The sequence below is a fragment of the Anabrus simplex genome, chromosome 6 (genome assembly GCF_040414725.1).
Source record: "Anabrus simplex isolate iqAnaSimp1 chromosome 6, ASM4041472v1, whole genome shotgun sequence".
Classification (NCBI taxonomy): Eukaryota; Metazoa; Arthropoda; class Insecta; order Orthoptera; family Tettigoniidae; genus Anabrus; species Anabrus simplex.
The window spans coordinates 239,518,203-239,535,608 of NC_090270.1; positions in this window are offsets into that span (position 1 = coordinate 239,518,203).

Genomic DNA, 17,406 nt, shown 5'->3' on the forward strand with positions numbered 1-17,406 from the left:
CTCAGCAAGGGATCCGACCTCTACCGCCTCAAGGACAGTGTCCTGTAGCGTAAGATATTATAGGGTCGGGTTTACAAGAGGAGAATAGGACCAGTACTTTGCCCAGGTGGCCTCACCTGCTATGCTGAACAGGGGCCTCGTGGAGGGCGGGGGCGATAGGAATATTGGAAGGGATAGTCAAGAAAGAGGAAAGGAAGTGGCCATGGCCTTAAGTTATGTTCCATCCCGGCATTTGCGTATGGAGGAGAAGTGGTAAAAGATGGAAAACCACTTTGAGGATGGCTGAGGTGGGAATCGAACCCCCTCTACTCAGTTGACATCCCGAAGATGAGTGAACCCCGTTCCAGCCCTCGTACTATTTTTTAAATTTCGTGGCAGAGCCGCGAATTGAAACCGAGCCTCCGGGTGTGGCAGCTAATCACACTAACCACTACCCCACAGATGTGGACAAAGTTTATTACTACACTATGTACATTTTCTTGCACATAGGAAGTGAAGCCGGTCTAGGAAGCCAAGAATAACGGCCGAGAGGATTCATCGTGCTGACCACACGACACCTCGCAACCTGCAGGCCTTCGGGCTGAGCAGCGGTCGCTTGGTAGGCCAAGGCCCTTCAAGGGCTGTAGTGCCATGGGGTTTGGTTATAGGAAGTGAAGTTCAATAATAGATATGTATCATTGGAAACTGTGTTTAATGAACAATACTTATTACCAGGGGTTAGGAGGATTTTAATTCACATATTTTGATACATCTGTCAACAACAACAAAATTGATATTTGTTCATTTTCAGGGGTACCCGATGTCTTGAATATAAAATGTAAAATTAATCAATGACTTCGTTATACAATATTGCAACTAACAAATGTTATCAAGGAGAAATGTTTGTTACAGTGAGATTAGATTGAATAGGATCTACGGTCTGGAAAGCGAAGTATAAACCGAAGATATGATTGAAGACGGTATCACCAACAATCACCCTGACGTGAAGAACGAGGTTGTTTGTAAAGTTGTCTGGAATGCCTGGAACCAGACTTCATCAATACAGGAGAATGTGTACTTAACATCTGAAGAGGTGTAGATGGCAAAGAATTATAAACCAGTGAGGACCTGATTATGCAAAAATACTACTGTCTCCATTACTAACAAAAGAAAAATTCTCCGGACATTCTTCGTGCTCATTTCCAGCTATTGTACTGAAACATGTACCGTGGAAACAACAGCTGAATGCTGTCGACTCGACAATAAGGATATGTGGTGCAATATGTGCATAGTCTCACTTTTTAGATTATTATCATTATCGATGTAGTTTTTTGTTTCAAATTAAATTTTATTGATTTCTTGCACATCTTGAAATTGCTCCAATCACTTGCACATTATGCATATGTCCAATGCGTACAGGATCTTGAAGTCTGCTTTGCTAGTCGGGGCTTTTCACAAAAATAATTTGTTTCAAAATTCATAAAGGATTTAAAAATATTAATTTATTCACATTACTATTCAGTTTCTCCGGTCTGAGCCACATATTCGTTACGTCCATTAAACGTGTAAAAGCGGAATTTTACGTCAAAATGTTAGAGCTACGCAGAAAACCCTACTGATATACTGTAGAAAGTAAATTTATGTCCAAAATTTGTTTGCAAGACCAGAAGTTTACCTGTTATCGTTTATCAGATATAACGCGCACCAAAACACAGAAAATAATTATTTCATAAAAACTACTAGAATTTGAAGGAAATCATATATCAATGTGTTTTAGAAAATGTAAATCTAAGAACACCAGTTCGACTCGTCCTTTAAGTGGACTGGAAGTAAGCTCAGCGTTTCACGGGCCCTCTTTGGTCTTCGAATATTTTTGAATTAACTACTATCCTGCAAATCAATCATGCTGATACGTAGGCCATAAGAATCTTGAAGAATTACTTTCCAGTGGTAAATTAATAAAATTGACTGTATGGCTCCTGAGATCAATCCCAGCACACAAATAAACTCACAAGTTATTTGTCCGTAAATCATTGACAAGTTGTAGCCTGGGATTTCTGTTCATGTCTAGAAAAGAAAAGTAACAGCCTATGTCAGGTACATTTTTTGTTCATCTATCTTTTATCTGTGTTTGTTCGTTACAGCATCACGGCAAAATGAACTGAGGGATGTTTACGAAACTGTATTTCAGTTTAGGTTACGGGAAAATAGGATTTTGTCCATACGCTTCGAAATAATTCAAAAGAAGAGGATTAAAATGTGTCCTAATACACAAAATTCGAAGTATCTGCATTACGTTTGGTTTTGCAGCAAAACTGTTAACGACAAAACTTATTTAGAATATTTTTTTACAGACTTTGTTGTTCTCCATCTTTCCCCCATCACAATTTATCTTCTTCTATATAAATAAAATCGTAACGACCATGTGTCTGTACATTGACTATTTTGGCGAAATTTTTGTACAGTTATCCGTTTCAGGTGTAATAATGACCATCTGCATAATTTGTGGCTTTGGTGTCTGTCTGTTTGTCTGTCCTTCTATAACTTAAAAACTACTGGATATATTTCCACCAAACTTCATATTTAGAATCCACCTGTCCTTGGAAAGGGTTTGGGGCAAATATTGTTTCTAAATCCCTGAATTGACTGGGGGTTTATACGAAACCGGGGCAGTGATTTTGCACTCCCTCAAAATATACACAACCAAATTTAATGGAAATCTACATGCCTTAATGGAAATTAATTTCTAAATCTTTTTTCTCATGTCCACCATTTCGATAAAAGGATTAATAGAGGAGATATCATTAACGGACCGTTTTTCGGTACAATTCCCACCGGACATAATGCATGAGTGGGTGCGTGTAAAAGGTATTCCTTACAAGTTGAAAACTAGAGAAGATATATGAACCAAACATTATATTTAGCATCCACCTGTCCAAGGGTAACTTTTAAGGTCAATAACATATCAAATTCCCGAAAATGAGTGGGGTTTTATAGGGAAGTGAAATGATGATTTTACTCTCCCTCAATATATAAAGTTCAAGACCAACCTGACTGGAAACCGACCAAACTTGATGGAAATCCAATTCTATTTTTTTTCTTATGTGCATTCATTCAACAGGAGGATTAATATGGGAGATATCATGTAGGTCGGTTTATCAGCTTTAGTCCAGCGGTCATAGCCCAAAAGGTTTAATACGTGGAGCATATTCCTTATCTATCTATATAAATCATATTGTAACGACCGTGTGTCAGTGCATTGACGATTTTGGCGAAATTTTTGTACAGCTTTCCGTTCAAGGGGTAATAATGACCATCTGCATGGTTTTTAGCTGTAGTTTCCTGAAAGTCCTAAATTTTACACCCCTCGCCCTAAATCGAGATTGCCTAACAATCTGCTACACGAGCTGGAAAATTGAAATTAAGCAAAATTGTGCCTTTTAGCCGGTAACGTACGGAAAACTTCAATGATCTTTAAATTTTTCACTTTTTATGCCGAAAAATATCGAAATGTGGAGGCAACTTAATGACGGTGCAGACCTTCGTTTCGAGGTATTTCGTGGCTAAACGGTAAGTCCTATCAAAAACGGATGGCAAAATCTCCGTTCAATTTGGAGTGATCTACAACTTTGGTCCTGTGAAATTTTGTCGTCTCTCTCTCTCTCTCCGTTGTAGGGTAGATTTGGCCGTATATTTCGATTGTTCGCAAATTTTGTGCTTTTTATACGTATGCTGCTTAGATTGACACACTTATAGGAAAGATAGAGCCATCGAATTTGGCACGCACATTGATACGACCAATGGCTTAATGCGAACCAAATTTCATGATTCTAGCTTCCACATAAGTATGTGAAAAATAATGTAAAATATTCAAAATGTACCCAAGTTTCACCCCATTCAAATGTCGTAACACAATCGAACCCATAAATATGGGACATACGAGAAATTTTTTTAAGACAAAACATGTAGAGCGATGAAAGGGACGTCTGAGGATGCAAACCGTTTGTTGGTAAGGTCTGCCGTTTAGGAGCAGCAAATCTCGAAATGAAGGTTTGCACTTAAAAACGTGCCCATCTATATAAATAAAATCGTACGTCCGTCTGACTAATTTGACTAATTTGACTAATTTGGCGGAATATCCGTACAGTTGTCCGTTTCAGATGTAATAATGACCATCTGCATATTTCTTAGCTTCGGTGTCTGTATGTTTGTCTGTTTGATTGTAAGAATTCTTATAACTTAAAAACTACTGAATATATTTCTACCAAACTTGATATTTAGAATCCACCTGTCCTCGAGTAGGTTTTAGGGCTAATATTCTATCTGAATACCTAAATTTACTGGGGGTTTAACCGAAACCGAAACAATTATTTTGCACTCGCTTAAAAAGTGCACTTCAAAAATTAATAGAAATCTACAATCTTTAATGGAAATCCACTTCTAAAACTGTTTTCTCGTGTTCATTTTTCGACTGGAGGATTAATAAGTGAGATATCATTAACGGTCTGTTTTGCAGGTTAAGTCCAGCGGACATAGCCCAAAAGGTGTACGTGGAGCAGTTTCCTTATCTACCTATATAAACAAAAACATAACCACTGGGTGTGCCTGTACATTGATTATTTTGGTGAAATTTTCTTACAGCTAGCCGTTTGGGGGGTAATAATGACCATCTCCGTATATCTGGTGTAGTTTTCTGAAAGTCCTAACTTTTACCCCCCTCACCGAAAATCCAGATTGCGGCATAATCTGCAAGACGATCAAGAAAACTGAAAGTTGGCAAAATAATACGTTTCTGCCTGTAAAGGACAGAGAACTTCCAGGATCTTCAAGTTTTTCACTTTTTATCCCCGGAGAATATCGAAATATGCAGGCAGTTTTAATGATGGTGCAGACCTTCGTTTCGAAGTATTTCTTAGGAAAAACTATGTTTTTCTTTTTTGCTATTTGCTTTACGTCGCCCCGACACAGATATGTCTTATGGCGACAATGGGAGAGGAAAGAGCTAGGACTGGGAAGGAAGCGGCCGTGGCCTTAATTAAGGTACAGCCCCAGCATTTGCATGGTGTGAAAATGGGATACCACGGAAAACCAGCTTCAGGGCTGCCGACAGTGGGGTTCGAACCTACTATCTCCCGAATACTGGATACTGGCCACACTTAACCGACTGCAGCTATCGATCTCGGTCTTAGGATAAACGGGAAGTCCTATCACATAACGGACGGTAAAATATCCGTTCAATTTGTAGTGAACTTCAAAATTCAATGTAAATGGTGTGGGGAGTACTGATTACAAAAGCAGACACAACCTTTCTCGATCGATACAAATCGACATCAATAAATATATATAGATCGACATGCGAAAATACCCACATTCAAAAGGGGAAGTTTTTTCTCGCATTATATTATATATAATTAATTATGTGATGTTATGTTATTATTAGTATTATAATTATTTGATCCATTGTTTAATAATGGATTTAAAAAGTTTTATTCTTGGTTAATTGTTTACTTTTTATATGTTTTACATGTGAATTTTTGTGGATATATATTTTATATGTTTAAATAGTAAAGTATATTTGCAGTATTTAATATTATTTATCAAGGTGACTTGGAGTTAGTAATATAATAAGTAGCCGGCTAAAGTCGTGCCAGCCGCCGCGGTTATACGTATGGTTAGAGTAAACATTATTAGTATAAAAGTTAATAGATTTTTATAAGTTTAAAAATAGATTTTTAAGGTAGAATTTTGAATTTACATTGCATTCATGGTCTTATGACTTTTTGTCGTATCTGTATCCCTTATACGTTAGAGTCGTCTCCATTTATCGATTTTAAGTAAATTTGGATTTTTACCTGCATAATTCATACTTTCAATCAATTACAGGAATGCCAGAATCATCAAACTCTACACCAACATTTGCCCACCCAGTATCCATATGTGAGCCAAATGCTATGTCACATAATGATCCGAAAATTAATGCATTGTAAGATAATCTTACACAAATTTCGCCCTATTCAACGTTTCTAACTCAATCTGACCCATGAGTAGATGAGATGCGAGAAAATATCATAGGACCAGACATTTAGGCTGCTAAATACTGCGTCCTGTGGTACAATCCTTTGTCGATATGTCGTACCGTTTAGCAGCTGTTAATCTGCAAATGAAGTTGTGCAATATTGTAAACATGCACATATTTTCGTATGTCGATCTATGTATATTCATTGATGTCGATTTGTATCGATCGAGAAAGGTTGTGTCTGCTATTGTAATCAGTACTCCCCACACCGACTTTGACTGGCAGTAGGAATGAGGTCCTTCTCCAACTCCTGTGTAACTGGCATTGGTAATGTGGGGGGCTACAGTAGTATAATTGGACAGTTCGGCCGCCACCGCCACCTCCGGCTCCCAGTGGCCACCTCCACCTCAGCCAGTGGCCTCTTCCAGTACTGCCAACTTAACCTAACTAGCGCGACAGTACTGCCAACTTAACCTAACTAGCGCGAAATTTGAATTTGTAAACAAAGCCACGTGCTTTTTGACAGCTGTCATCGACAACAACGCATCGCTAACCTCAGTACTGCCATCTTGACGGGCCTAAACCTCAGTAGTGCCAACTTAACCTAACTAGCATGAGGTAAACAAAGCCACGTGCTTTTTGACAACCACGTGCTTTTTGACAGATTTGTAAACAAAGCCACGTGCTTTTTGACAGACAACAACGCATCGCAAACCTCAGTACTGCCATCATGACGGGCCTAAACCTCAGTAGTGCCAACTTAACCTAACTAGCGAGAGGTAAACAAAGCCACGTGTTTTTTGACAGCCACGTGCTTTTTGACAGATTTGTAAACAAAGCCACGTGCTTTTTGACAGACAACAACGCATCGCTAACCTCAGTACTGCCATCTTGACGGGAATAAACCTCGGTGGTACCAACTTAACCTAACTAGCGAGAGGTAAACAAAGCCACGTGCTTTTTTGACAGCTGTCATCCGCCATCTTTAAACCACAAAGCACTGTGCTGCCCTCTATATCGCAGTAGCTGCAAAATTCGTCACCTGTCATCGGCAGTGCTGCCATCTTGACGGGTCTAAACCTTAGTGCTACCAACTTAACCTCACTAGCGTGAGATAAACAAAGCCACGTGCAGCTGTCATCCACCATCTTTGAGCATCGTGCTGCCCTCTTTAGCTACTTACCTTTGAAATGTGGTACGTTATCCGCCATCTTGCATCCGAAACCTCAGTGCTGCGCTCTATGTAGTGGCGGCAAATTCCATGTGCTCTTGTTTGGAAACAAAGCCACGTGCAGCTGTCATCCACCATCTTTGAGCATCGTGCTGCCCTCTTTAGCTACTTACCTTTGAAATGTGGTACGTTATCCGCCATCTTGCATCCGAAACCTCAGTGCTGCGCTCTATGTAGTGGCGGCAAATTCCATGTGCTCTTGTTTGGAAACAAAGCCACGTGCAGCTGTCATCTACCATCTTTAATCACCGTGCTGCCCTCTTTAGCTACTTACCTTTGACAGTTGTCATCCGCCATCTTGCATCGCCAACCTCAGTGCCGCACTCTATGTAGTGGCGGCAAATTCCACGTGCTCTTGTTTGGAAACAAATTCACGTGCTTTTTTTGACAGCTGTCATCCGCCATCTTTGAGCACCGTGCTGCTATCATGCGGGCAATTTCGTTAGCTGTCATCCGCCATCTTTAATCCAGAGAGAACAGTGTTGCACTCTATGTGGTGGCGGTAAATTCCATGTGCTTTACAAACCTATGTGCTTTTCTGACAGCTGTCATCCACCATCTTTAATCACCGTGCTGCCATCTATGTGGTGGCGGTAAATTCCACATGCTTTACAAACCTATATGCTTTTCTGACAGCTGTCATCCGCCATCTTTAATCCAGAGAGAACAGTGCTGCCCTCTATGTGGTGGCGGCAAATTCCACGTGCTCTTGTTTGGAAACAAAGCCATGTGCAGCTGTCATCCGCCATCTTTGAGCACCGTGCTGCGAGCAATTTCGTCAGTTGTCATCCGCCATCTTTAATCTACAGAACACCGTGCTGCCCTCTTTATGGCTACTACCTTAAGCACGTAGTAGCGGGCAATTTGAAAAGTTCTGTTAGCTATCATCCGCCATCTTTAATCACCGTGCTGCCATCTTTAGCTAGATACCTTTGAAATGTGGCGGCGGATAATTTGAAAAATGCTTTTTGACAGCAGCTATCTTTGAGCACCGTGCTACCCTCTATGTAGTGGCAGCAAATTCCACATGCTTTACAAACCTATATGCTTTTCTGACAGCTGTCATCCGCCATCTTTAATCCAGAGAGAACAGTGCTGCCCTCTTTGTTGTGGCGGCAAATTCCACGTGCTCTTGTTTGGAAACAAAGCTACATGCTCTTTTTGACGGCTGTCACCCGCCATCTTTAACCAACAGAGCACTATGCTGCGGGCAATTTCGTTAGCTGTCATCCGACATCTTTAATCAACAGAGCACCGTGCTGCCCTCATGCGGGGTAATTTCGTTAGCTGCCATCCGCCATCTTTAAACACCGTGCTGCCCTCTTTATGACTACTACCTTAAGCACGTAGTAGCGGGCAATTTCGTTAGCTGTCATCCGCTATCTTTGAGCACCGTGCTGCTCTCTGTAGTAGCGGGTAATTTGAAAAGTTCTGTTAGCTGTCATCCGCCATCTTTGAGCACCGTGCTGCCATCTATGTGGTGGCGGCAAATTCCACATGCTTTACAAACTCACGCGCAGCTGTCATCCACCATCTTACATCGCAAACCTCAGTGCTACACTCTATGTGGTAGCGGATAATTTTAAAAAGAAAAATTCTACAGCAGCCATCTCTCGACGCTAATTGCACAAGATGGTAGCTATACATGACTCCTTAAAGGTGCTCATGCAAGATGATCGCTATACATAGACACCCTTGGGTTGCTTGCGCAAGATGGCGGTTATACAAGGCTCCTTATGAGGGATGCTTGCGCGAGATGGTGGTTGCTCTTATGAGGCGGCTCAAGGATCCATGGCTAGAGACGGCCTAAGGATGCTTGCGCAAGATGGCGGATGCAAGATGGCGGCTATACATAGCTCCTTATGAGACAGCCAGTACAACATGTGATCAGAACATTGATTGATGTGTTCAGAACACAAAATAAGTAGAATCGAACACTGTACTCGATACAACATGTGATTAAAACATTGTGTGGTGTGTTCAGAACACTAATCGAACGCTGTATTAGGGGATACCTTTGTTTAGATTGAAACATAACAAGACTAGAATTGAACACTGCACATTGATTGATGTGTTCAGAACACAAAATAAGTAGAATCGAACACTGTACTCGATGTCGTTAACTTCAACTTGTGATTAAAACATTGGCTGGTGTGTTCAGATCACTACATAAGTAGAATCGAACGCTGTATTAGGGGATACCTTTGTTTAGATTGAAACATAACAAGACTAGAATTGAACACTGCACTCGATGTCGGAAGATCAGATTGAAAACATAACAAGACTAGAATTGAACACTGTACATTGATTGATGAGTTCAGAACACAAAATAAGTAGAATCGAACACTGTACTCGACGTCGTTAACTTCAACATGTGATTAAAACATTGTCTAGTGTGTTCAGAACACTACATAAGTAGAATCGAACGCTGTACTCGATGTCGTTACATGTGACCCGATACAACATGTTAGGGGATACCTTTATCCTAAGAACCGAACACTGTACAACATGTTAGGGGATACCTTTGTTTAGATTGAAACTAACAAGACTAGAATCGAACACTGCACTCGATGTCGTTACATGTGATCCGATACAACATGTTAGGGGATACCTTTGTTTAGATTGAAACATAGCAAGCCTAGAATCGAACATTGTTTGATGTGTTCAGTACAACTTCAATGATTAACATACACACTGTGCACATATCGCATAGCTAAAAACACACTGTGCACATATCGCATACCTAACACTTCAAATGATTTGCTTAGTACGAAAATAAAAATAACAAATCTATACCGCGTAGCTAACTCGTTCATCACACTGCTAAGACGCTTAGTAATTGTGAATACACTCATACGAAAATCAAGAAAGCACACTGCGTAGCCAACTCGCTCGGCACGAAAAAAAATCTATACCGCGTAGCTAACTCGTTCATCACACTGCTAAGACGCTTAGTAATTGTGAATACACTCATACGAAAATCAAGAAAGCACACTGCGTAGCCAACTCGCTCGGCTCACTCGCTTAGTAATTGCAACACACACGGATAAGAATGTTCCGAGATACTTACATGTTTTTTAAGGGGGGTGAAAGATCATAAATTATATGTACACACATGTTGTCTCCTCCAAGTTGTAAGATGAAATAGACGCAGTACTGCGAGTTTCCACTCTAGCTAGCGAACGGAAGTAGCATGATATCTCAGCAAAAAATAAAAATACGCGTGAGCTTGCAAGTCAGACACAATGATGGATACCACGATTCAAATCTTGGTAACTTATGCCGTCGGGAAGGGCATCCGGTGAGCATCTAGCTGTAAATCCCCGATTCTCGACAGATTCTTAATCCGAGTTCTTTGACGTCAGGAAGGGCAGCCTGTTAACAACAATTATCGAACACGCATCGCGAAGGCAGGAGTGTGCAGCGATATGCATGTTTAGACTTGCAGATTACGAAAGAAACATAACAAGACTTGAGTCTTAAAACAAAATTCTTGCGATTTAAAATCTTAGTCGGGAAGGGCATCCGGCAGTAAAACAATAGTTCGTGATTTAAAATCTAAGAAGAGCATCTAGCTGAAAAACCCCCCGATTCTCGACAGATTCTTAATCCGAGTTCTTTGACGTCAGGAAGGGCAGCCGGTTAACAACAATTATCGAACACGCATCGCGAAGGCAGGAGTGTGCAGCGATATGCATGTTTAGACTTGCAGATTACGAAAGAAACATAACAAGACTTGAGTCTTAAAACAAAATTCTTGCGATTTAAAATCTTAGTCGGGAAGGGCATCCGGCAGTAAAACAATAGTTCGTGATTTAAAATCTAAGAAGGGCATCTAGCTGAAAAACCCCCGATTCTCGACAGATTCTTAATCCGAGTTCTTTGACGTCAGGAAGGGCAGCCGGTTAACAACAATTATCGAACACGCATCGCGAAGGCAGGAGTGTGCAGCGATATGCATGTTTAGACTTGCAGATTACGAAAGAAACATAACAAGACTCGAGTCTTAAAACAAAATTCTTGCGATTTAAAATCTTAGTCGGGAAGGGCATCCGGCAGTAAAACAATAGTTCGTGATTTAAAATCTAAGAAGAGCATCTAGCTGAAAAACCCCCCGATTCTCGACAGATTCTTAATCCGAGTTCTTTGACGTCAGGAAGGGCAGCCGGTTAACAACAATAGCGTATGATGTAAGAGCTTAGATACTACCAGTTTTGCGTCAGGAAGGACAACTAGTCTTAAAACAAAACAGATTCTTAATCCGAGTTGTCAGGAAAGGCAACCGGTTAAAAAACTATAGTGTATGAGGTTAGATACTGCCAGTTTTACGTTAGGAAGGACAACTCAACAAATTCATGCGATTTAAACACATTTTATGCCCAAGAGAATCGAACCCGAGACTACCGGGTGAGAGGCATGCATACTGTAGGCTATAGGTTTGTTCTACAGTCCTTGAAGTATCGGCACAGTCATTCTGAGCGAGCAGCGGAATGTGTGTGTTAGCTGAAATTGTACACGTATCTTCCGGCTCAACCTTGAGCGAGGACACTGATAAGCGACTTGTAACTCGCGAACGTCTTCTTAGCTGAGTGTAAGCTCTTAAAACACAGTACCAATTAAGGTTGTAAAATATTCTGAAATTGTCCTCCTCTGTGGTGTGATTAGCTGCTACCCCCGGAGGTCCGAGTTCGATTCCCGGCTCTGCCACGGAATGTGTAGCATTTAGCCTATGTAAGTTCCTAACGTAAACTATCATGATTGTACGGAGAGGTTAAAACACACACACAGTGCCTACTCCTATCGAAAGAACCTGCACGGTACCGGCATGTAGGCTTCTCCTGGTGAAGGAGCTTGCACATAGTTTAACGCCTCCTATCAACAGCCCTTACTTAATGCTGGCTTTTTTGCACACCCCGCCTCACACCATAGTTTTATACGACCGGCTGCCCTTCCTGACTAGGATTTTAAATCGCAGTACATGCGATAAATTTGTTGTAGCGGGTTTTATAACTAGATATCCCGGTACCGATACATAGCCTACTCCACTGAAGAAGCCTGCACAAGGCTTATTGCCTCCATCCGACAAATGAATCAGCATCAACACTCTTGTACTCAAAAAATAATTTTCGACCGAGTTCGATTCCCGGCTCTGCCACGGAATGTGTAGCATTTAGCCTATGTAAGTTCCTAACGTAAACTATCATGATTGTACGGAGAGGTTAAAACACACACACAGTGCCTACTCCTATCGAAAGAACCTGCACGGTACCGGCATGTAGGCTTCTCCTGGTGAAGGAGCTTGCACATGGTTTAACGCCTCCTATCGACAGCCCTTACTTAATGCTGGCTTTTTTGCACACCCCGCCTCACACCATAGTTTTATACGACCGGCTGCCCTTCATGACTAGGATTTTAAATCGCAGTATACGCGATAAATTTGTTGTAGCGGGTTTTATAACTAGATATCCCGGTACCGATACATAGCCTACTCCACTGAAGAAGCCTGCACAAGGCTTATTGCCTCCATCCGACAAATGAATCAGCATCAACACACTTGTACTCAAAAAATAATTTTCGAAGGAGTCTGCACAAGGTTTAACATCCCCATCAACAGCCCTTACTTATTGCTAGCTTTTTTGCACACCCCGCCTCACACCATAGTTTTACGACCGGCTGCCCTTCCTGACTAGGATTTTAAATCGATATCCCGACATAGCATACTCCTACCGAAGAAGGCAGCTTAACGCCTCCATCCAACAAATGAATCACACTAAAACACTCTTCAATCATTCTCGCTACTTCGGATGATAGCGGGTTCGAACTGGAAGCTGTAAATGCTAGGCGTGGGACCTGTGCGATCATCATTACATGATCTAGCCGGATGCCCTTCCCGACGGCATAAGTTACCAGGATTTGAATCGCGGTATCCATCATTGTGTCTGACTTGCAAGCTCACGCGTATTTTTATTTTTTGCTGAGATATCATGCTACTTCCGTTCGCCAGCTAGAGTGGAAACTCGCAGTACTGCGTCTATTTCATCTTACAACTTGGAGGAGACAACATGTGTGTACATATAATTTATGATCTTTCACCCCCCTTAAAAAACATGTAAGTATCTCGGAACATTCTTATCCGTGTGTGTTGCAATTACTAAGCGAGTGAGCCGAGCGAGTTGGCTACGCAGTGTGCTTTCTTGATTTTCGTATGAGTGTATTCACAATTACTAAGCGTCTTTCCAGTGTGATGAACGAGTTAGCTACGCGGTATAGATTTTTTTCGTGCCGAGCGAGTTGGCTACGCAGTGTGCTTTCTTGATTTTCGTATGAGTGTATTCACAATTACTAAGCGTCTTAGCAGTGTGATGAACGAGTTAGCTATGCGGTATAGATTTTTTATTTTTATTTTCGTACTAAGCAAATCATTTGAAGTGTTAGGTATGCGATATGTGCACAGTGTGTTTTTAGCTATGCGATATGTGCACAGTGTGTATGTTAATCATTGAAGTTGTACTGAACACATCAAACAATGTTCGATTCTAGGCTTGCTATGTTTCAATCTAAACAAAGGTATCCCCTAACATGTTGTATCGGATCACATGTAATGACATCGAGTGCAGTGTTCGATTCTAGTCTTGTTAGTTTCAATCTAAACAAAGGTATCCCCTAACATGTTGTACAGTGTTCGGTTCTTAGGATAAAGGTATCCCCTAACATGTTGTATCGGGTCACATGTAACGACATCGAGTACAGCGTTCGATTCTACTTATGTAGTGTTCTGAACACACTAGACAATGTTTTAATCATATGTTGAAGTTAACGACGTCGAGTACAGTGTTCGATTCTACTTATTTTGTGTTCTGAACACATCAATCAATGTACAGTGTTCAATTCTAGTCTTGTTATGTTTTCAATCTGATCTTCCGACATCGAGTGCAGTGTTCAATTCTAGTCTTGTTATGTTTCAATCTAAACAAAGGTATCCCCTAATACAGCGTTCGATTCTACTTATGTAGTGTTCTGAACACACCAGCCAATGTTTTAATCACATGTTGAAGTTAACGACATCGAGTACAGTGTTCGATTCTACTTATTTTGTGTTCTGAACACATCAATCAATGTGCAGTGTTCAATTCTAGTCTTGTTATGTTTCAATCTAAACAAAGGTATCCCCTAATACAGCGTTCGATTAGTGTTCTGAACACACCACACAATGTTTTAATCACATGTTGTATCGAGTACAGTGTTCGATTCTACTTATTTTGTGTTCTGAACACATCAATCAATGTTCTGATCACATGTTGTACTGGCTGTCTCATAAGGAGCTATGTATAGCCGCCATCTTGCATCCGCCATCTTGCGCAAGCATCCTTAGGCCGTCTCTAGCCATGGATCCTTGAGCCGCCTCATAAGAGCAACCACCATCTCGCGCAAGCATCCCTCATAAGGAGCCTTGTATAACCGCCATCTTGCGCAAGCAACCCAAGGGTGTCTATGTATAGCGATCATCTTGCATGAGCACCTTTAAGGAGTCATGTATAGCTACCATCTTGTGCAATTAGCGTCGAGAGATGGCTGCTGTAGAATTTTTCTTTTTAAAATTATCCGCTACCACATAGAGTGTAGCACTGAGGTTTGCGATGTAAGATGGTGGATGACAGCTGCGCGTGAGTTTGTAAAGCATGTGGAATTTGCCGCCACCACATAGATGGCAGCACGGTGCTCAAAGATGGCGGATGACAGCTAACAGAACTTTTCAAATTACCCGCTACTACAGAGAGCAGCACGGTGCTCAAAGATAGCGGATGACAGCTAACGAAATTGCCCGCTACTACGTGCTTAAGGTAGTAGTCATAAAGAGGGCAGCACGGTGTTTAAAGATGGCGGATGGCAGCTAACGAAATTACCCCGCATGAGGGCAGCACGGTGCTCTGTTGATTAAAGATGTCGGATGACAGCTAACGAAATTGCCCGCAGCATAGTGCTCTGTTGGTTAAAGATGGCGGGTGACAGCCGTCAAAAAGAGCATGTAGCTTTGTTTCCAAACAAGAGCACGTGGAATTTGCCGCCACAACAAAGAGGGCAGCACTGTTCTCTCTGGATTAAAGATGGCGGATGACAGCTGTCAGAAAAGCATATAGGTTTGTAAAGCATGTGGAATTTGCTGCCACTACATAGAGGGTAGCACGGTGCTCAAAGATAGCTGCTGTCAAAAAGCATTTTTCAAATTATCCGCCGCCACATTTCAAAGGTATCTAGCTAAAGATGGCAGCACGGTGATTAAAGATGGCGGATGATAGCTAACAGAACTTTTCAAATTGCCCGCTACTACGTGCTTAAGGTAGTAGCCATAAAGAGGGCAGCACGGTGTTCTGTAGATTAAAGATGGCGGATGACAACTGACGAAATTGCTCGCAGCACGGTGCTCAAAGATGGCGGATGACAGCTGCACATGGCTTTGTTTCCAAACAAGAGCACGTGGAATTTGCCGCCACCACATAGAGGGCAGCACTGTTCTCTCTGGATTAAAGATGGCGGATGACAGCTGTCAGAAAAGCATATAGGTTTGTAAAGCATGTGGAATTTACCGCCACCACATAGATGGCAGCACGGTGATTAAAGATGGTGGATGACAGCTGTCAGAAAAGCACATAGGTTTGTAAAGCACATGGAATTTACCGCCACCACATAGAGTGCAACACTGTTCTCTCTGGATTAAAGATGGCGGATGACAGCTAACGAAATTGCCCGCATGATAGCAGCACGGTGCTCAAAGATGGCGGATGACAGCTGTCAAAAAAAGCACGTGAATTTGTTTCCAAACAAGAGCACGTGGAATTTGCCGCCACTACATAGAGTGCGGCACTGAGGTTGGCGATGCAAGATGGCGGATGACAACTGTCAAAGGTAAGTAGCTAAAGAGGGCAGCACGGTGATTAAAGATGGTAGATGACAGCTGCACGTGGCTTTGTTTCCAAACAAGAGCACATGGAATTTGCCGCCACTACATAGAGCGCAGCACTGAGGTTTCGGATGCAAGATGGCGGATAACGTACCACATTTCAAAGGTAAGTAGCTAAAGAGGGCAGCACGATGCTCAAAGATGGTGGATGGCAGCTGCACGTGGCTTTGTTTCCAAACAAGAGCACATGGAATTTGCCGCCACTACATAGAGCGCAGCACTGAGGTTTCGGATGCAAGATGGCGGATAACGTACCACATTTCAAAGGTAAGTAGCTAAGGAGGGCAGCACGATGCTCAAAGATGGTGGATGACAGCTGCACGTGGCTTTGTTTATCTCACGCTAGTGAGGTTAAGTTGGTAGCACTAAGGTTTAGACCCGTCAAGATGGCAGCACTGCCGATGACAGGTGACGAATTTTGCAGCTACTGCGATATAGAGGGCAGCACAGTGCTTTGTGGTTTAAAGATGGCGGATGACAGCTGTCAAAAAAGCACGTGGCTTTGTTTACCTCTCGCTAGTTAGGTTAAGTTGGTACCACCGAGGTTTATTCCCGTCAAGATGGCAGTACTGAGGTTATCGATGCGTTGTTGTCTGTCAAAAAGCACGTGGCTTTGTTTACAAATCTGTCAAAAAGCACGTGGCTGTCAAAAAACACGTGGCTTTGTTTACCTCTCGCTAGTTAGGTTAAGTTGGCACTACTGAGGTTTAGGCCCGTCATGATGGCAGTACTGAGGTTTGCGATGCGTTGTTGTCTGTCAAAAAGCACGTGGCTTTGTTTACAAATCTGTCAAAAAGCACGTGGTTGTCAAAAAGCACGTGGCTTTGTTTACCTCATGCTAGTTAGGTTAAGTTGGCACTACTGAGGTTTAGGCCCGTCAAGATGGCAGTACTGAGGTTAGCGATGCGTTGTTGTCGATGACAGCTGTCAAAAAGCACGTGGCTTTGTTTACAAATTCAAATTTCGCGCTAGTTAGGTTAAGTTGGCAGTACTGTCGCGCTAGTTAGGTTAAGTTGGCAGTACTGGAAGAGGCCACTGGCTGAGGTGGAGGTGGCCACTGGGAGCCGGAGGTGGCGGTGGCGGCCGAACTGTCCAATTATACTACTGGCTACCATTGTAATGAATGATTCACTTCTAGATTTTACTTGCAGAAGACAAGGGTGCATTCAGTTTTATTCAAAACTCCTCTACCCGATTGTGTTTGGCTGTAGGTAACGGTGC